The 23,079-nt window shown below is 44.2% G+C and overlaps 1 protein-coding gene across 2 annotated transcripts in view; it reads right to left on the reverse strand.

The window, feature by feature from the left end:
* DNMBP (dynamin binding protein) overlaps window positions 1–22,196 on the reverse strand; it is a 98,224-nt gene extending 76,028 nt beyond the window's left edge. For both annotated transcript variants that reach the window (XM_075843095.1, XM_075843093.1), the window contains exon 1: window positions 22,134–22,196. The gene's annotated coding sequence lies outside the window, so the exon portion shown is untranslated. The remainder of the gene's footprint in view (window positions 1–22,133) is intronic.
* Between the last annotated feature and the right edge of the window lie 883 nt (window positions 22,197–23,079).

Here is a 23,079-nt window from a genome sequence, read left to right on the forward strand (position 1 = left end):
CACTAATTTATATGGGGGAAAAAAAACAAACAAAAAACAACGGAATCTGCAACAGAGGCTCTTATGTGAACAGAGCCTTATGGTACAACTGCACTCGGGTGGTAGAGTGGTTGGGCCCAAGTGAGGCTGAAACTTCCGCACCCCCTATAGGTATGTCCCTGTTTTGAGCTCCAATGGGGACAGGTAGGAGGTCAAATTCTGCGTGTAAAAAAATAAAATGTAAAAAAAAAAAATTAGAATTTTGTAAGGCAAATTAAGAAAAAGTGTAAACTCCCTGTACTCTTAAAAATCAGCATGAATAGTAAACACAGCCTGAGCCTGCAAAGTCTCCCTGGAATCCCTCAATAAAATACGGCCCTCCTTTTTTACATTTGGAAGTGACATCTGGGAAAAGGAAATATATTGGGCGTTAGCTGCTCAGCCCTGGAAAAAATATCCAACCTACAAGTCTATTTGTGCAGTTGGCTCGTGTGAAGGACTCGTCTTTTGCAGCTCAGGACATGCTCAGGAATTCCTCTTGGGATTCCACGAGAGCTTCAAGGCCTAAACAAGTCTGCAAATCTAGTGCCGTCATGTCATACAATACGGCTTCAGGCTAATAATAATAGAAGGTGACCGTAGACATAAAGGGCAGAGTTACCAATACTGGTGTAAAGGAAAAGTGGAGCAGTTGCCCATAGAAACCAATCAGGTGTCAGTTCTTATTTTTCTAAGGCCCTTTAGACTAATGAAAGAAAAAAAACTTGATTGGTTGCTATGGGCAACTACTCTACTTTTGCCTCCGTTTTTATAAATCTACCCCAACGATATTATCAGACGAACGTTCCGATATTGATTCATTATTATAAAGTTCATGGTCTGGTTTAGAAAGCCCATTTTCAAATAGTCTATTAGGGCATGACCACACGTGGCGGATTTCCTCCGCAACTGTCCGCATCAATGCCGCACAGAATCTGCGTTGCAGATTCTGCTGCGGATCTGCACAAAATGTGCAGTAAATTGATGCGGACTAGCTGCTGCGGACTGCGGGAAAAGTGCTTCCCTTCTCCCTATCAGTGCAGGATAGAGAGAAGGGACAGCACTTTCCCTGGTGAAAGTAAACGAATTTCATACTTACCGGCCGTTGTCTTGGTGACGCGTCCCTCTTTCGGCATCCAGCCCTACCTCCCTGGATGACGCGCCAGTCCATGTGACCGCTGCAGCCTGTGATTGGCTGCAGCAGTCACTTAGACTGAAACGTCATCCTGGGAGGCCGGACTGGCGACAGAAGCAGGGAGTTCTCGGTAAGTATGAACTTATATTTTTTTACAGGTTGCTGTATATTGGGATCGGTAGTCACTGTCCAGGGTGCAGAAACAGTTACTGCCGATCGCTTAACTCTTTCAGCACCCTGGACAGTGACTATTTACAGACGTCTCCTAGCAACGATCCCGTCATTACGGGAGCCCCATTGACTTCCTCAGTCTGGCTGTAGACCTAGAAATACATAGGTCCAGCCAGAATGAAGAAATGTCATGACAAAAAAGCAAGACGCATCCGCAGCACACATAACATGTGCATGACAGCTGCGGACTTCATTGCGGAACTTAGAATCTCCATTGAAGTCAATGGAGAAATTCCGCCATGAGTCCGCCACTGCTCCGCAACAGACAGAGCATGCTGCGGACACCAAATTCCGCTCCGCAGCCTATGCTCCGCAGCGGAATGTTACGCATCGTCTAAACGAACACTTCTAAATAGAAGTGGAAGTCAATGCAGAAACGGCTCCGCTGCGGATTAACGCTGCGGAGTGTCCGCAGCGGAATTTAAGTGAAATTCCGCCACGTGTGAACCCAGCCTTAGGCCTCCTTCACGCACTATTTTTTCCAGCATTGTTTTTTACAAGCTTTTTGGTGGCATTTTTTATTTTGTCATTTTTAGTTTGCCCTTTTTAGAGACCTACAGAGAAGCCTATGAAAACGCCAAAACAAAAAACGCCATACAGAGCATGCTGCGCTTGGAATAAACCACCACTTACTAAAATGACACCAACAAAATGCTTTGTATGTAGACGTTTCAATAATTTACTATAGATTTTAAAGCAATGTTTTTGACCTTAAAAAAAACAAACAACACAACGAAAAATGCAGCAAGACGCAGTGTGTGACTCCAGCCTTTGGGAGTGTTTAGATAATGGGGTGGGGGGGAATCTCCATTCAGGACTAAAAAGAGCAATTCTCACTCTGAAGGACCCAGCACATCCGTGCATCATAGACAGTCCATTGATTTCCATGGAAACTGTGTAATGCTTCATTTCTCCTGTGGTGGCGCTGTAGGAAAATTAACACTTGCAGCTTGCTTTTCCCACAGATTACAGGTGATCGCTGCAGGTTCCAGCAGCGGGGACACCTGTGATCAACTTATCAGGCGACCCTTCTAACAAAAAGATTGCAACAAAAATCAGTACGGTTACATTTTTGTATTGCTGGATATACTAGACTGATAGGATCTGTCATGGGGCACACCGAATTTATTAATGAATGTGGCCGCTCCCGTGTTTCAGGAACTCCTCTCCATACATATGGATCAAAAAGGTTATCCATGTTTTTAAAATGGATAGCCTAGATAGGCCATCAATATTTGATTGGTTGTGGTCCCACTCACGGCACCCCGCTAATTAGCTGTATGAAGGGGCAGCGTTGCAGCCTCTTAATTGTTTGCATGGTTTACTTTCGTAGCGGCTGTGCAAGGCATTGCACCACTGTCCCAATCAAACCCCAGATAACCCTTTTAAAGAGGATCTGTCAGTAGTTTATTAATTCCCTATTTCCTAACTAATCTAATAGGTGCTATGATGCTGATAACGACAGTGTAATTTTCAAAACGGTTATTTGCAAAGTTATGGAGCTTTAGTCTAAATATGCTGATTTGGCTATACATACCAAATAGGAGGAGACTTTCTTTTCACTCTGGGTGGTGTAATGTTTTTCTGTATGAAGCTGTCCAATCGGAGTGATACAGTTCTCCGCTTCCCAGCCCAGCAACACAGTCTGATCCTATAGTAACAGAATCACTGTTCTAGGTGGTCCACAGCCGGAGATATGGCTGTTTGAAGTGATCCCCCTTCCCTCCAGCCTCCGTCTCTCACACTGTGTGAAGCAGCTTCATGCTGATAGGACAGCGTCAGAGGCTGTGCGGTAGCTCCACCTCAGTATAATCACTGGTCTTGATGCCCATTTGTCAAGCATTGCCTCATTTGCATATTTAGAAAAAAGCTCATAACTTTTAAAATAAACTTTTTGGGGCTCAATTTTCACTAGCATCAATGTGACAGCGCCTATTAGATTAACTAGGAGATTGGGCATTACTAAACTAATGACAAAGCCTTTTTTTAGGTAAATAAAGCCTAATCGTGGATTTATTTAATATCTCTGCTTGTTGTCACTGAAATATTTTTGTTTACAATTAGGCCGGGTTCACACGTAGCGTAAATACTGTGGATTTTCCGCAACGGATTTTGTAGCAGCAGAGATGAGATTTGAACAAATCTCATCCACATGTATTTGCGTAATCGCTGCATTTTTGTCGCAGGTTTTCCCCATTGAATTTGAAAACTAACAGCAGATGCTGTGATTTTTGCAGTGGAAAAGCTGTGATTCTGCTGCAAAAACATAAAATCTTATACTTACCCAGAATTCTATACTTCTTCATCCAGGCCGGGCTCCTTGGATGACGCTTCAACCCATGTGACCGCTGTAGCCAATCACACGTCATCCCAAGAGGGTCAGGCTGTAGGACGGCAAGGGGACTCGTTGCCATGGCTACAGGTAAGTATAATTTTTTTTTTTTTTTTTTTTACGTGCAGTTTTTCACAGCGGACATTCAGGCTGAAAAACTGCACCACAATTTGGCACGGTTCTTCGGCCGGAATTCTGTGCGGTGACCAGGGCGGATACGGTGTGCTTTTACGCAGCGTACCTGCCCTGTGTGAACATACCCTTAAAGGCTGAAAGCCTGTCTAGACTTTATACCTACCACAGCTAATGATTTACTATTATTGAGTATGTAGATTTATATCCAGTCTAGGCAATCCTCTGCATACCAAATTCATCTACAGGCCAAATATATTCTCTGCCCGGATTTGTGTTGCTATAATGTATCAGATTGTAATCCATGTGCCATGACTAAGGACAGGCGATCGGTCAGCAAAAAGCCTACGCGTTTCAGAGGCAGCAACCAACCATACGTATTGGATTTTATTATGATCTGAAATAAAGTTGGAATACCATTTCCTTTTAAACATACCAGCGCTGGATTGCATCCTTTCTATTTAGCTCACAGAGAATTGTCTAGATTGGATACAATTGCAGCAAACTCTCAGCTGTAAAAAGTATTGGGGCAGATTTACTAATACAGTCTTAAACGTAGACATCTTAAAATTAGACTAGATGCGACAAATTTATCAAAGCGGCTCATGCTGGACGATAAATTTGCCGCATCTTAAGACACTTCTGTCTTTATACCACTTCTTGTTTGAGCCTCCTTGTCGAGTGAGTCCTGAAAAGTGTGTGAAACAACTTTTGTGCTCCAGAATTCTGGCGCGTTTTGATTAGTAATTCTGCCAGTGGGTTTCAGCCTCTAAATGTAAGCATGAATGTTTACACTCACTGATAGCAAGCAGAGATCTTTACAATGGTGAGGAATTGAAACAAAGTATATTAGAAACTCGCAGAACTTTTCATTAGACAAAGGTTATCCGGGAGCAGGGCAGGAGATGGTGTAAAATAATAAACTGGCAGATACTCACCCACAGAAGTACCCCCCGGGCCCACCCCCCCCCCCCCCCCGCTCCAGCGCAGAGGCCTCTGGCCCCAATTGCTGGGCTCAACGATCACATGCTGTTTATGGCAGCATCAGGCCAGCGATTGGCTGCAGCGAGATGTGACCGGTGAATGCAACATGACCGCTACATGACTGGAGCCGTGGAGAATGGGGCTTCGCAACTGGTGCGGGGGGCACTTCAGGGGGCGAGTAGCTGTCAGTTTATTATTTTACACCATCCCTCCCACCCTGCTGCGGATTTTATAAAGTCTTGGATAACCCCTTTTAAGCTTTATTTATATGAAATCGGAAACATTTACAATTGTTTGCGAGGAAGGCTTTGTAAATCCAAACCAGCCGAAGGAAACGTAAAAGGATTTACTACACTAGCCATAAAAACAGAATTCATTCTGTAACAGTCAGGGCTGCGTCGTGTCTGGTCTGCCCACACATGTCTATGTCCAGCGTGGCAGCCTACTTGTACACAGCTGTAATGCTGCGCAGCTTTGTATTACGTGGAGCGTAAGTGTAACAATAGGTCAGCATGTCCTCACAGCTGGTCATGGGACCATTATTGTTCAGGAATGCCAGGGAAGCTAAAAGGTTTGTCTCTGCCATGTGATGACTGTAAACAAAGCGCAGGAGTGGTTGGCGCGGCCAGTCCGATACTATTGCAGCTCTTACTGCTGATGCTGGTAGATCCATTCTCATTAGAACCATCTCGTGGGAACAATGCACAAGGTTTGTGCTTGGCCCAGGAACGCTGGCAGGGCTATCAGGTCCTTTTTATTGGCACATGTGATGCAAAATTACTATCAGATCTGTAACATAGAGAGGGCCTGGCCTACCCCACACCGCATGACTAGGAAACAGTGGCATACTGTTACCCTTCCAAAACTACTGCCGAACAAGTATGAAAGAAGGGTATAATTTTTCCTTGGCGCAGTCAGACCCTCACATCATTTATCTTCAGGTAATCAGAGAACAATTTCAGTTCTCGCTGCTTCTCCCTCAACTAATGACAATCATTATATAATTCCAACATAACCGTCAGGGTTGTACAGAGGTTATATCACTGCATACAACAGAACATTGTAAAGCTGGGTTACCAGGGGCGTAGCTATAGGGGGTGCAGAGGTAGCAGTCACACATGGGCCCTGGTGCCCCAGGGAGTCCAAAAGCCTCTCTGCCACATAAGAAAAAACCAGTATTGGGCCCGGTTACAGATTTTGCATTAGGGCCCAAGAGCATCAAGTTCCACCTTTGCTCTGCCCAAACACAGAGAGCCCCCGAAATCACAGCCTCAGAATTCTCTCTATCCCTTCATGATCTGGTCTCGGATATTAATGCAGGTATGTAACAGGAAGCTGAACATGATTAGCCTGGGACAGTAATAGACACCAGGTATGATTAACCTCTTCACCACACTAGACCACCAGGGATGCGGACTACAATCCCTTACTGCCCTAGGCCACCAGAGATGCTCACTACAACCCCTTACTGCCCTAGGCCACCAGGGATGCGGACATCAACCCCTTACTGCCCTAGGCCACCGGGGATGCGGACATCAACCCCTTACTGCCCTAGGCCACCAGGGATGCGGACATCAACCCCTTACTGCCCTAGGCCACCAGGGATGCGGACATCAACCCCTTACTGCCCTAGGCCACCAGGGATGCGGACATCAACCCCTTACTGCCCTAGACCACCAGGGATGCTGACATCAACCCCTTACTGCCCTAGACCACCAGGGATGCTGACATCAACCCCTTACTGCCCTAGACCACCAGGGATGCTGACATCAACCCCTTACTGCCCTAAACCACCAGGGATGCTGACATCAACCCCTTACGGCCATAGACCACCAGGGATGCTGACAACAACCCCTTAATGCCCTAAGATAACCAGAGATGCTGGCAACAATACTTTATGGACCTGCATCACGAAGGATGCTGACAATAAACCCTTACTGCTTACGGGTCCCATTAATTAGAATTAGACACATGCGCAGTGCTCTCTGGTCATCGTACAGTACAAATGTACCACCCAGAATGCAGGAGCGTTTCTCAAGACCCGATGTCAGTTCAGGCAGGAGGGTAGAACTGGAGCTACACTTTAAAACCTTACTGTCCTAGGCCACCAGGGATGCTGACATTAAAGGGTTTTCCGGGACTTTGATATTGAGGACCTATCCATATAGGCCGCCAATATCAGATCAGTGGGGATCTGACTTCCTGTCAGCGCCGCGTTCCCTTCTTTCTTTACTAGGCACAGCGCCATGCATTTTATAGTGGCTGTGGCTATAACTGCAGCTCAGTCCCATTCAAGTTAATTGAACTTAACTGCAATACCAGGCACATTACCAAATGTATGGCGCTATACCTGGTTAACAGATGTGTCACAGCACTTGTTAAAGCATAGCGGCCCCTTTCGCCAACTGATCGGTAGGGATACGGAGAATCAGTCCCCCACGATCAGATATTGAGGACCTATCCTAAGGATAGGCCGTTAATAACAATGTCCCGGAAAACCCCTTTAATAATTTCCTGGGAGCAGACAACTAGGTATGCTTGCATTAACCTCTTCAGCACACTAGACCACTGTTGGAACTAACCGTCCTACTACAGAGACCCCAGGAATATTTGGTAATAAAGGTAGTGTTTGCGCGAATCTACACCCCCATTTTATCTGGTGGGTATTTTTGGGTGGAACAGTTTTTGACCAGCTTAAAAGGAAAGACCATATTTAATGAATGGTTTCTTTCCGCCACTTTTTTCTAAGCCACAGCTTAAATGGATTGACAAAACCCTGGATCTTCGAGCTTTTTGACTAGAAGTGCTGGCACCACATATTTCTACTTTCCACCATCAATTCCATTTCCCGGCCTTCATCTGTAAAAAGTCTGTGATAGTGGTACAGGGCATATTATATTTATATGTTGAATAATGACATGTCGCCCCTTGCCATTTCACACAGTAGGGAAAAAATCTTCAGCAATGTACGCCAGGCCTGACCTTTTATTAGCTGTCCGACAGCAGAAAAATGCCAAACAGGGTATAAGTGTGTGCCACTATAAAGGGGTTCTCTGAGACTTTAACTTTGATCAGTGGGGGTTTAACCGCGGAACCCCTGTCAATCAGCAAAATAAAGAGGCTGAAGTGCACAGCGGTTTCTCTGTACGAGCAGCTGTGCCTGTTTCTTTGCAGTTAGTCCCAATCCAATGAAGGGGCCGAGCTGCAGTACTAGTACTTGCAGATGTTGTACCAACGTAAGAAATAGGCAGGAGCGCCACGGCCGCTTCATTTTGCTGATCGGTAATGGTCTTGGAGGTAGAACCCCCACTATCCATGTGAAAGTCCGGGAGAACCCCTTTAACTCCACGTATGTTGAAATCTCTGAGAATAAGGGTAGATTTTGAGGGCTGCAGACGGGGCCAGTAATGTATCTGGAAGAAGTACATACTGTACAATAAGCTCTAGGTAAACCCCCCACCGCATGTGACCACATATCTAGGAGAACAATTGTTTGGACATGTTACTGCTGAGTGAGAACTTTCATTATTATACAACTAGGAAAGTAAAAGAAGAAGTATAGACACATTCTCAGTGTCTATTTTAAGTAAAACTCCAGTCCCTGATCTTATTGAGGCTCATTTTCCATTGTATATGTATGTGGGACAGTTACCCAATACTCTTTTCTTAATTGCTCGTCGTTTATCATTATTCTGTCCTCTGTTATAACATTTCCTGCAACTAACTTTAAACTTTCGGACAACCTACCTTAGAGCAGGACTAGGTATGTACAGGTTTGCAGTCTGGTCTCATTCACGAACAGCAAACTAATATCTATAATGCATGGAAAGGTTGTAGTGGGATGGGTTAACAGGCACCAGGCCCTCCTCACCCACAATAGGGTGTAATTAAGCCAGAAAATAGAAGGGGTGTGATTGTAGTATTTGCCCGCTCTTCTTTTTTTTTTTTTTATCACCTTTTACTTCAATGAAGAATTATTTGCATATTTTTGTGAATAAAACAACATGCAAGCAATTTTCAGATTACGGAACCTGTGCAGATTTTTTGGAATATATTTTTTGTACTCATTTATTAGAAAACGACCTGTAAACAGTCCCTTGAAGAGCATTATTTAGAGGAGGTGGTTGCAGAACTTTTGCAATATCTTACAGAAGGAAATAACCAAAATTTATGAAAAACAAAAGTGAAGGTGTTGGCCACAGCGCACAATCCGCTCGCCACTTTTACGGTCTAACCGGTGGAGGGATAATGCAGGCAGGAATCTATGGGGTTGGGAGGTGCTGCTCCTTCTATTTTTCCTCTTGCTACAATGTATGATATGTGGTGTGACCTCAATTCATAATAATGAAAAAGTGTCAATAACATAAAAACAAACAAACAAAGAAAAAATAGATATAGAATGTTTTATTTTGTTGTTGAATGCTGGGATTTTCTACACACTGATGATGATCCGCTCTGTCAGATCATAAAGTCAGACTTTCTCAGAAAGACTAGCTGATAAGGGAAGAACAGTAGCTAGCAGTTATGTAGATAACAAGATTACCGTCATTGTAAGGCTTCGTTCACATCTGCGCTAGGGCTCAGTTACGACAGCTTTCCGTCGGAACGGGACCCCGACAGACACAAATGGAAACCACAGATTTCCGTTTCCATCACCATTGATTTCAATGGTGACTGATCCGGTGCCAATGTTTTCTGTTTGTCTCCGTTGTGTAAGGGTTCAGTAGTTTTGACGGAATCAATAGTGTAGTCGACTACGCTATGGATTCCGTCAAAACGACGGAAAACTTGCACAACGGAGACAAACGGAAAACATTGGCACCGGATCCGTTACTATTGAAATCAATGGTGATGGAAACCTTTGGTTTCCGTTTGTGTCAGTCAGGGTCCCGTTCCGACGGAAAGCTCCGTCGGAACGGGACCCTGGCGCAGATTTGAACGAAGTCTTACAGGCAGTAATATAACAAAGATGACTTCACAAAAAAACACAAATATAAAAGATTTGACTTCTTCAGGTGTTTTTAGGGGGTTTTACACAGGACGATTATAGGACAGACAAGTGTTCATATAACGCTCGTTGCTGATAATTGCCCTGTGTAAACAGGGGAACGATCAGCAGATGAACGAGCAAATGCTCGATCATCTGCTGGTCGTATAGTTTTAAAAAAGTGAATTATCGTCGTCGGCAGCACATCTGTCTGTGTAAACAGGGAGACGTGCTGCAGATGTGATAATAATGTATGGGGAAGAGTGATCGTAGTAACGACCGCTCGTCCCCATCCATAGCTCCGTGTGACAGGAGCAAACGAGCGCCGATCAATGATGTCTCGTTGATCGGCGCTCGCTGCACCGGCCGCTTATCGGCCGGTGTACAAAGGACAGCTTTCAGACAAATGGTCGACGTCTTCAATAATTATCAGGATTGACTCGGCCAAAAACACATGTTCTTTCAATAGAGCAGGGAAGATAGGGGGCTGCCAGATACAGCTGGCACCTATTATCTCCAAGGGGGAACAATACGTTTATATACAAGATACATGCTATGCCCTATCCCTGTGAAGAGTCTCAGACAACGTCTTCCAGGACCTTATAGATATTTGATTGTCAACGGATTTAGCTGGAAGTCCTTCCAGCATTTTAGGATGAAGTGATGAACAAATTTAATTTAAGTGTAAATAAATAAATTTTGGGTTTTTTCAACGCAACACCCATCATGCCCGACCTGCGCTCCATTGAACGCCTTATATCAGCGGGCTTGTGGCTGGGGGATGGGGGGCGGGGGGGCATGGGACCTTCGTTCTGCCAATCGGTGGGGGTACCATCGGTGGGACGCTCTCTGATCTAACAGTTATAACTTATCCAGTGGATAGGCGATAATTTGTTGTGACCGGAATATTACATTTTACAAAAAATACAGCACAACGAGACAGAACGCTGAAGTCGGCATCTATGTCACTACATTATGCTGCCCGCAGGGAAGATAGCAAAAAAGGTTGACAGATGCTCTATAAGGAACACACATTTCAACCATGTGAAAAAGTAATTGCCCCCTTATACAATAACCATAGTCCTGCAATAAACCGCTTCCCATCTATCTTACATTACTTGTATGAAATGTCAGGAACTTCATCCTAGTCAATGAAAACAAGAATAGGCTTATAGTAAAACCCACAGATCTTCATAGTAATGAATAGTACGATTAGCCTTGTCACAAAAGCAGATTTATGACCACGCCAATTACAAGAACTAGTGGGAAGTGCATCGCACAACGGACCTCAGCCCTACGTGAATGTTACAAGAATAAAACGCAATGTTAATGCCCCACAACCACCTCTTCAGACTGGAATATCCTTACTGCGATGATGACGTGGAGCCACAGATACAAAGAACACACGAGATGTGTCACAGCAGTACCATACCAATCCTACGCTAAAATATTTTTTTCCATCTGTGACTCTTCATCTTTTAAGAAACTACGAGTTCCAGAAATTCATGCCAGACAAAAGCCGCCAGTAAAGCTTACGAGGTGAGGGGCAGCCACGGTAGAGTAGATACCCAACTGACCCCCCTGGATCAAGGTTTGCCCTTTTAAAATTCCCTATGCAATGCGGTTGGGATCTTATAAACCTCCGTCATTGGTACACGAGTAATAATTGCCAACATTACTTTTAACATGAATGGGGCTGAACTGCAATACCAAACACAGCCCACAGATGTGTGGCGCGGTTTCTGGAAAAAAATAAAATAAATTACCCACAACCCCTCTAAGCGTTTTGACGGCTACTTTGTCAACCTAGCGCTCACACGGATAAGTTCTTTGAGAGCAATTAGCAAAATAATAAATGTATATAATGACTTAATGCAATATGGAAAGTCCCTTGTATTTCCATAACTCACATTTACTGCAATGGAGAATGACCGTGCATGAGTCGCCATTTCTCCATTGACGGGTTGGCAGGCACTGGTCCGTTTTACACTGCAGTGCCAGTCAGGTCCTCTTTTAAGCCAAGAAAACTTTCACCTCTCCTGAGATGTCCGTTTTAGTAAATACCTGCATTTCTCCTAAAATAACAATTCCGGAACATATTTTCTTAGTGTTGCGATGGTCCTCTGTTATTCCTCTTGAAAATGTATGCATAAATTAACAACTGGGCGTTACCATTCCCATTGTCAAAAGGGTGTGTCCTTACACATTCTGACACTGTCCAATCGAGGCTGACAGGGTCAGGCCTTATTCACACAAACGTTGAATACGTCCAAGTGATGGCCCGTAAAAAAACGGCCGTCACACGGACCTATGCAATTCAATGGGGTCATTCAGACACGCAGTGTTTTTCACGTAGCGTGTTACCATTGCGTGAAACTCACTGCATGTCCTATTTTTCAGCGTTTTTTGCGCCTCACACACCCATTGAAGTCACATCCGTGTGCGGTTCATGATTTACAAACAAGTTCATAAAGGAATTGAGAAAAAAAAAAAAAAGTAAAAATAAAGAAATGTGTACATAAACAGACATCAACAACTGATGCCACACGGAACACACACGAATGTCACAGAGAAATGCAACGCATGACAAATGTGTCTTTTTTGCAGGCGCAAAATGGACACATTCACGTGAATCAGGCCTTAGACTGTAGGGACACACCCTATGCGCAAGGGGAATGGTGACATTCAGTAGTCAATGTATTCATACATTTCCAGGAGGAATAACAGAGGAACGGCACAATACAGAGTTTTAAGAAAAGATGCTCAAGAATAGTGTTTTCAGGGGAATACAAGTATTTTCTAAAACAGACATGTCAGGCGAGGTGACAGGTCTTCAATAAGAAACTTCTGCACTGGTAACATCCACACTGCACATCTAAAGGGATGTTGCATAATAATTTACAGGAAATACATAACAGGTTTATTCACAGGGATAATTAGAATTGTGGGAGATAATATATAATAATTGCTAATTACACATATTTGCATATTAACCAAAGACTAAGGCGAGACTCTAAAGGCGCTTTTACGCCGGCCGATAAGTGACCGATGCAGCGAGCACCGATCAACGAGACACGGAGCTACGGATGGAGACGAGCGATCGGAGTAACGTCCGCTCGTCCCCATCCATTACCATCATGTCGGCGGCGCGTCTCCTTGTTTACAACGGGAGATGTGCTGCTGACAACGATAATATTTTACTTTTTTAAAACGATACGACCAGCAGACGATCGATCATCTGCTGATTGTTCCCGTTTACATAGGGTCTACGAATGCTCGTGGACCCTTTATGTTACAGTCATTGCAGCTGCCCTCACGAGGGTTCTTTCTTTAGTATGACGACTTCCGGTGGCACTCTCACAGTAAGGCTGGGTTCACACGACCACATTAACGTCCGTAATGGACGGACGTATTTCGGCCGGAAGTCCCGGACCGAACACAGTGCAGGGAGCCGGGCTCCTAGCATCATAGTTATGTACGATGCTAGGAGTCCCTGCCTCTCTGCAGGACAACTGTCCCGTACTGTAATCATGTTTTCAGTACGGGACAGTAGTTCCACGGAGAGGCAGGGACTCCTAGCGTCGTACATAACTATGATGCTAGGAGCCCGGCTCCCTGCACTGAGTTCGGTCCGGGACTTCCGGCCGAAATACGTCCGTCCATTACGGACGTTAATGTGGTCGTGTGAACCCAGCCTAACAGATCAAGAGATTTCTGAAATGCATCCTAGGTAGGTCTATGTAGATGCATAGGAAGAGAAGGAGGACTACTGTGGGTGCACATCCGGAAACCGTAATACTGAAGAACCTAATGGTTGTAGAAAAACGTAAGTCACAATTATCATTCATGAATTGCCAGATGTGTTGCGACTAAGGGCCCATTCACACCAGCGCGAGCCTCGTTCGTGTGCTGCTCATGGAAACCACGCACAACACACAGACCCATTGATTTCAATGGGGCCGTTCACACATGCGTGAGTTTTCAGGCAGCGAGAGTCCGCCGCGTGAAACTCACTGCATGTCCTATATTGGTGTGTTTTCACATTTGCGCATCAATTCCATAAAAAAAAAAGAGAAAAAGAAGTGCTTTGCGAGTGCGTGAAAAATGCATGCCACGCACAAAGCACACCGATGCATAACGCAACACACACGGACTAGATTTGCACGTGTTTTTCACGCGCGTGAATCTTGACACGCTCGTATAAATGTAGCCCTAGAATCAAAAGGGGTATTTCCCCAAACTATTATTCTGGTTACACAGAAGCACTGATCATTAGGGTATGTTCACACGCAAAAGCCAAATACGTCTGAAATTACGGAGCAGTTTTGGCCTGAAAACAGCTCCTGAATTTCAGACGTTTTTGCATGTACTCGCGTTTTTTGCGGTGTCTTTTACGGACGTAATTGGAGCTGTTCTTCGTTGGAGTTAATAAAAAACGGCTCCAAAAACGTCCCAAGAATTGTCCTGCACTTCTTTGACGCGGGGGTAATTTTTACGCGCCGTCTTTTGACAGCGACGCGTAAAATTACACCTCATCTGCACAGAACATCGTAAAACCCATTGCAGGCAATGGGCAGAGGTTTGCCGATGTATTGGAGCCATCTTTTCAGGCGTAATTCGAGGCGTAAAACGCCTCTATTACTTCTGAAAATAGGTTGTGTGCACATATGATGCGACATTTCCCTAAATGGCCTTTTAAATTAAAAAAAAAACAAAAATACCATAATCTACCTACCATTAAAATTCATTCTTTTCCAGCCCCCATCACTGTTCACTGTGTATTTACTAGGTCTCATTACAGGTTTATGGCCTTAAAGGGGTTGTCTCATGAAGATAATCTTATTCCGTATTCCCTATTAGGAATATAGACATCATCTGAACAAGGTACCCCCCACCCTCCGTCAGCCAGAGAGGGCTAGTATCTATGGTTGAAAGATCCCCTCGAAGTTGGACCTACCAAAAACGAAATGTCTATAGGAACTATCCGGAGGTCTCAGACGTCTTCTAAAATAAAAGAACATGTACGTTTTGCTGAAAATGGATGTCTATAAGTTAATTCCGCTAATGGCCAATACTTAGGGCTACACAGCGACAAGTAAAATCGCCACGTCACTGGTGACATCGCAGCTAACGATTGCATTGCGACATGTGTCGCAGCGGTTACAAAAAATCCAAATTGGCTGTATTTTGAGTCGCTATACTTGGCTTTCCCTAGACAGCAATGTAAATCGCATGCGACTGACTCGCATGCAGCTTGTATTTTTTGTCATGACCTTATAAAGACCTAAAGTCGGAAACAACTCGTACCCCAAAAAACGTTGCGTGACATTGTGGGGAGATCAAATTGCATACTTTTTTTGTCATGCGAGTTGATGATGCTCGACACATGTTGCTGTGTAGCCCTAGCTTAAAATTACCAGTGACCTACCACCCATTCGCTATTATGATCACATCTCGAAATTGTCCAAACTAGCTGTATGCCCTGCAGGGATCTCCTAGTGATTTCTTGCCTATTCTATATGATAGACGGTTTGTATTAAAAGGGACAGTTAAATCTCATGTTTGGGAGATTTATCAAAACCAGTGAAAAAACAAAAATGGAGTTGTTGCTCATGGCAACCAATCAGGTCGCTGCTTTCTTTTTACAAAGGACCTTTGAAAAATGAGAGGTAGAATTTGATTGGTTGCTATGCGCAACGACTACTCTTCTTGATAAACCTTCTATATGCCTAGGACATGGTTGAAGTGTAACTGGGCCCCAAACCAAAATCTGTAACACGGCCTGCCCAAATATAATGTTCTGCTTATAATACTGGTGTCTTCTTTGGGCCCCCCTCTGGTACCAGGGTGTGATGACCCCCTGGTGCATGACCTGAGTGGACATGACACCGGTATCTCGCTCTGTATTCTTTGAATCCATGTGTCAGGCCTACCCCCGCTGCCCTAGGAATAACAGCGGCCCACGTGTATAAATCAAGACGTCTTTAGGTTATTGTTTTTTTTTGTTTTTTTTTTTTTATTTGTGTCAAGTTTTTGGGGTATGTTGTGTGACAAATTTATCTAATATTGCATGCCATTTGTTTTATATATTGGAGGTTTGGCAATTTTGGTTTAAAGTTACTAGCTTAGGCCTCATGCACACGACCATAATTTTTATTTATTACGGATCCGTAGTATCGGATAAAAATATGGATAAAAATACTGATTCAGTCATTTCTATGGGCCACGGACACCTTCCCGTAAATTCATGGGCAAGTGTCCGGGCCGTAGAAATGATCCGCAACAAATAGGACAGGTCCTATTTTTTGCATTTACGGACCATGCTCCCATACTTTATAATGTGAGCACGGCCCGCAAATGTGGTTGACAGTCCGCGGCCCGTCGGTGGTTCATCCGTGCAATATTTACTGACCATAAATACTGCACGGACTTGTGCATGAAGCCTTACATTTAAGGCCTTATTCACACGAATATATTTCCCTTCCACCTGCTGTCCGGACAGCACACAGACCCATACAAATCAATAGGGCTATCCACACATCTGTGTGTCCATTGCAAGAAACTCACAGCATGGCCTATTCTGGTTCTATTAACGTCTATGGGTTAATGAAAAAATAAAAACAACAGCACATCTGTAGTAAATCTGGCTAAAACAGAGGTTCATCCGTAACCGTGCCCCCAAAACACGCAACTCAAATAGTTATTATTTTTGGCGCAAATGCAAAATAAAATATGCTGCAGCCTAAACAGAACAGTTTTAAACAAAACGCGGCCCATGTCTGTTAAGACATGAGGCCCAGAGTGCTTCCTTACATTAAAAATAAAACGTAGTCAATCATTCCACAATTGCGCACACGTAGTTTACAACACAGGACTAGGAGTTATTCTATGGCTAGAGGCGGTCGGGAACGAGGCAGATTATCTTGCAGATAGGATCAGACACGTGGCGGTCTATTTTAATATACAAATTGTAGCCAATGGACGAGCTGCAAACGCTGAGGTACCAAGACGGCTTAATACCTTCTCGAGGGAGGAGTGGATGTAACCTGTACAATTATCCGATTATGGAAAATATATGTCACTCTCGATCATCATTACAGTTCCTAGAGCCACATCACAAGGACGGAAACTCACGGCACAGAAAATCCCTGTTATCATAATCCGGCCTCATTAACACGCTAGTAAATCCTCCCATCTCTTCTAGTAAAACAAGACACGGAGGCCGGATTCACACGAGCGTGTGCGTTTTGCGCACGCAAAAAACGCGACGTTTTGAGTGCGCAAAAGGCACTTAACAGCTCCGTGTGTCAGCCCCGTATGATGTGCGGCTGTGAGATTTTCGCGCAGGTGCCATCATTATGACACTCCGTTTGGATGTTTGTAAACAGAAAAGCACGTGGTGCTTTTCTGTTTTCATTCATCCTTTTCACTGCTGTTGTGCGACTCACGCGCGTCCCACGGAAGTGCTTCCGTGTGGTGCGTGTGATTTTCACGCACCCATTGACTTCAATGGGTGCGTGATGCGCAAAATACGCACAAAGAACGGACATGTCGTGAGTTTTACGCAACGGACTCACGCTGCGTAAAAATCACGGACTGTCTGCACGGCCCCATAGACTAATATAGGTCCGTGCGAGGCGCGCGAAAATCACGTGCGTTGCGCGGACGTATATCACGTTCGTCTGAATAAGCTCTTAGGGTATGTTCCCACTGCTTATTTTCCAGCTGTTTTTTCGGGCCGTAAACGCCCCGAAAAACAGCTAAAATTACAGAGGCTGAAGGCGTCCAAGCATTTGCCCATTAATGAAAAAAACGGCTTTTCGTTCCCACGGGGCATTTTTTACGCGTCCGTTTGTAAAAACAGCATGTAAAAAACACCCCGTAAAAAATAAGTGCATGCCACTTCTTGAGCCGTTTTTCATTGGGTCAATAGAAAAACAGCTCCAAAAACAAACGTAAATAATGCAGCAAAAAATGCCTGAAAATCCCTTGAAAACAGCTCCGTATTTTACAGCTGTTTTTCGTTTTCCATGTGAACATACCCTAACGGAAATACAAGCATGTGCCATTTCTTATAAATGTTTCAGGATAGCGGATCAACAATCAATGTGGCTACCATTTCATCTATCTCATTGGCTGTGTTTTTGGACTAGTAATGCAACGTTATGGGACCGGGTGCATAACTAGGCAGATTTGTCATTCAAGTTCAAAGCTAGGTGGCAACCTCTTTGGTTTTTGACACCGAGCTTTCCCGGAACCAGAGAAGTAAAAAAATGACTAAAAACTATTTTTAATGACAGCTCTAAGGCTATGTTCAAACAGGACGGATACGCTGCGTAAAAGCACACAGAGTAACCGCCCTGGGCGTCGCATGGAACTCCGGCCGGAAAAAAGTGCACCAAATTGCGGTGCAGTTTTTTCGGCCGCCATGTCCGCTGCAGAAAACCGCACTTAAAAAAAATATAAAATAAAATAAAATGAAAAAGGTCCACACTTACATAGCCATGTCGATGCGTCCCTCTGATGTCCTGCAGGCCGCCCTCCTGGGATGACGTTTCATCCCATGTGACCTATGCAAACTTTGATTGGCTACAGCGGTCACATAGGATGAAATGTCATCCCAGGAGGCTGACTTGGACAAAGAAGCAGAGAATTCTGGGTAAGTATAAGATTTATTTTTTCCAGAGTTCCCATTTTTGCAGCGGTATCGCAGCTTTTCCGCCACAAAAATAGCAATATCTGTTATTTGTGGCGAGTCTTAACACCCCATCGAATACAATGGGGAAAACCAGCAACAAAAAGGCTGGATTACTCAAATGACATGCTGCGGATTATAAAAACGCACCGCAGGTCAATTTCTGCGAATTATTTCCACTTATTTATGCAGCATGTGGATAAGATTTGTTCAAATCTCATCCACGCTGCTGCTACTGTTGCGGAAACACGCTACATGTGAACTTACCCTAACACTTTTATTTACGGATAATGGTTTCATTTTAGGTGCTCTTGAACTAAGAAATGCTGAAAAAAAATCACTCAAAACCTGAAAATTCATACAGTAAGCCCAATATCCCACATGCAGGAAGCTGAGAAGTCTCGGTAATTGCAGGTGATTTTTTTTTTCCCCTTCTAAGGTCGGATTCACACGAGCGTGTGCGTTTTGCGCGCACAAAAGGCACTTAACAGCTCTGTGTGTCATCACCCTCCTGTACTGAATATCATTTAAAGGTTCACCATACAGGGGGGTGCCAGCAAAAGGTGCTGCACAGTGCACCATCCAACTGATATGTTTTCAGTTTAGTAAGGGCTTATTCAGACTATCGTAAAATACGTCCGTGCAACGCGCGTGATTTTCACGCGCCTCGCACGGACCTATGTTAGTCTACGGGGCCGAGCAGGTTGTCAGTGATTTTTGCGCAGCGTGAGTCCGCTGCGTAAAACTCACGACCTGTCCTATATTTGCGTTTTTCGCGCATCACGCACCCATTGAAGTCAATGGGTGCGTGAAAATCACGCGCACCACACGGAAGCCCTTCCATGGGACGTGCGTGATTCGCGCAACAGCAGTAAAAAGTATAATTGAAAACAGAAAAGCACCACGTGCTTTTCTGTTTACAAACAGTGTCATAATGATGGCGGCTGCGCGAAAATCACGCAGCTGCGCATCATATGCTGCTGACACATGGAGCTGTTAAGTGCCTTTTGCGACAGCGAAACGCTGCGTTTTTTGCGCGCGCAAAACGCACACGCTCATGTAAATCCTCCCTAAGTCACATGAGGTCACTTGATACAATTTAAATTGCACATCTTTCTCTCCCTGTGTCACGTAGATAAACATAGGGGCAGATGCGCCAAAAAAGTAATAGAGTCGAAAATGCACCAAATGTATCTGGCGTGTGCCATTTTGCCACAAAATATTGGTGTTAAAGAGGCTCTGTCACTAGATTATAAATGCTGTATCTCCTACATAATGTGATCGGCGATTTAATGTAGATAACAAAACTGTTTTTTATTGTGAAAAAGATCATTTTTGAGCAAGTTATGAGCAATTTTAGATTTATGCTAATTAGTTTCTTAATAGACAACTGGGCATGTTTTACCTTTTGACCAAGTGGGCATTGTAAAGAGAAGTGTATGACGCTGACCAATCAGTGACCAATCAGCGTCATACACTTCTCTCCATTCATGTTCTCAGCACAGTGTGATCTCGCGAGATCACGCTGTGCTGTCACATACACCCACATTAACTTTACTGAAGTGTCTTGAGAGAGAATAGACATCACCTCCAGCCAGGACGTGATGTCTATTCACAATCCCGACACTTCGGTAAAGTTGGTATGGGACTTAATCACAGCACAGCGAGATCACGCTGTGCTGTGTGAGTAGGTCCCACAAAAACTTTACCGAAGTGTCAGGATTGTGAATAGACATCGCGTCCTGGCTGGAGGTGATGTCTATTCACACTGCATTTAAATTACATTGCATCGCTTGGTGAAGCTTGAATGCAGAGGCATAACAAAGCTAATAGACCCCAATGCAATAAGGGTATGTTCAAACGCGGCAGATTCTTTGCAAACATTTCTGCAACTGAAAAGTATGTTAGATTCCTGGGAATGGGTTTTTTTTTGCTGCATGTGTGTGTAAATATTTTCAGTTGCGGAAATTGCAATCTTTAACATACCATGCTTCATTTTCAATGCTGGTGTCTTCTTAGGCTTTCGATCACATATGCGTCAGGGTCCCATTCCGACGTTGTATCAAAGTTCTCCGTCAGAGCAGGACCTTGACTGACACAAACGGAAACCATAGTAGACTACGCTGTTGATTCTGTCAAAACGATGGAAACCTTGCACAACGGAGTCAAACGGAAACCATTGGCATCGGATCCGTCACCATTGAAATCAACGAAAACTTATGGTTTCAGTCAGAAAGCTCAGGCGGAACGGAGCCCTGACGCAGATGAGAACGAAGCCTTAGTAGTAAAGGAGCCATTAGGCCCCCGTAGGTACCAGGGCCTGAACGCAATGGCTATCTCTGCACCCCCTATAGCTACGCACTTGTTTGTGATCCCGTACATTAAAATGTGTCTGAAGTCACTGTAAAGCCGGAGCCTACTGATTACAAGAAAAATATAATAAGGCTACGTTCACACAGGCCGGATACGCTGCATAAAGGTACATAGCGTATCCGCCCTGGTGGGCACAGGGCGTTCCAGCCGAAAAACCGCACCAAATTGTGATGCAGTTTCTCGTCCGGAATGTCCATTGCGAAAAAATTTACATAAAAAACAAACCATATACTTACCCTCTGACGTCCTGCAGACCGGTCTCCTGGAATGATGTTTTATCCCATGTGACAGCTGCAGCTTGTGATTGGCTGCAGCGGTCACATGGGATGAAACGTCATCCCAGGAGGCCGGCCTGGACGAAGATACACAGAATTCTGGTTAAAAAATTTTTTTTCTCAGTTGCGAGTCCTCCGCAAAAAAACGGAACATCTGATATTTGTTGCGGGTTTTACCTCCCTATTGAATTAAACGGGGAAATCCCGCAACAAATAAGCAGCGATTACGCAAATACAATGGACATGCTGATTAAAAAAAAAATAAAAAAAAAATAAAAATGCACCGCAGGTCAATTTCTGAGCGCTTTTTCCCGCTCAGCATTTACGCAGCGTGTGGATGAGATTTGTTCAAATCTCACCCACGCTGCTGCTGCTACTTTATTATGCTGCAGAATTTCTGCAACAAAATACGTTACTAAAAATCCACAGTATTTACCATACGTGTGAACTGACACTAATTATAATAAAGCATAAAAAAATGAAAACATTTACTATATAATAAAAAATTATAATAAATAAAAACGATAGTAGTAATAATATTAATAAAGGATAGTAGTAATAATAAACAATGATGGCAGTAACAATATAATAACATAGAATAACTTGTAGCAATGTTGTCACAGATGCTGTACAATGAAGATGTAATACACTATGCATCTACTATACACAGGAAGACTCAGCAGTCACTGCCATCTCTAGAATACTAATGTAGCAGAGCCGAGTTAGTTCATTTGACAACTCCTAGTGCTACCAGTCTGTGTGTGATTTGTTGTTTTACATGGGACTGAAGGTATTCCTACAACATTATGGATGCAGAAACTACGCAGCCCCAAGAGTTAAATTCAGCTCTGCTACATCTGCAGCTCCCCGCACACTCGTGTCTTCTCCCCCTGGCAGACATTACCGGGTCTTCCACCTCCCTGCTGAACCCCTCTCCCTATACCCAGCTCCCTCCCCGGTACTCTCCCTACCTGCTCCCCGGTGTCAGCACGTCCTCCCCGGGCAGCCTGTCACTTACTGGAGGCTCCAACAAGTCAATCCGGCCAGAGTGAGCCCCGCCCGGGGAGAGTCATGAGACTGCCCCCCTCCCACACTGCTCCCTCCCTGCCTGATATCATCCGCCCCCTGCCTGCCTGCTACACTGCACCGTACTCCCTGCAGACATGGTGCTGGCTGGGGGTGGGGGTGCTCATCTGTATATTATAATCTATCTCCTGTTGAGTATTACAAGTTAACAAAAGTTTTGCGTCCATATAAAAGTCGAGAATACACATTAGATACATTCATAGAGCTCAGAGGTAACATTCTAATTTACAGTTGAGGGTGTATTATAATTCACGCCACAGCTGCTGCAGAACCTCTTTTTAAAGGATCGATTTATATCCGCCAATAAGGTGTGTATTTTAGCTTTTGCAGCAGAGGATATACACACTCCGGCTGCTGCAGAACCTCTTTTTTAAGGAGAGCTTTAGGAGATGGGTTTCATGCAGAACATGTTTGAGGAGACGAGGGGAAACTTCATGTCAATCAATCAATGGCAGAGAGTAAGCTACCCATTCCTCTTTAAAAAAAAATGCTCTGCAGCAGCTGGGGTCTGTATTTAGGGCTTGTTCACATCAGCGTTCGCGTTCCGATGATCGGTATCATTCACCCTTTCCGACAGAGGAAAGGATGAACGGAAACTATCACTTCCGTTCGCATTACCATTACCAGTTTGTTTTTTTCAGTACTGTCGACTATACTATTATTTCCGTGAAAAATCTGAAACTTTTACGAAACGGAAGCGTTACCATTGAAATCAATGATAATGCAAACGGAAGAGATAGTTTCCTTCGGGTTCTGTTCATCGGTTCCTCTGACGGAAAGCGTGAACGGTACTGATGAATGGAACCCGAACACTGATGTGAACAGGCCCTA

This window comes from Rhinoderma darwinii, chromosome 11, assembly GCF_050947455.1.
Source record: "Rhinoderma darwinii isolate aRhiDar2 chromosome 11, aRhiDar2.hap1, whole genome shotgun sequence".
Lineage (NCBI taxonomy): Eukaryota > Metazoa > Chordata > Amphibia > Anura > Rhinodermatidae > Rhinoderma > Rhinoderma darwinii.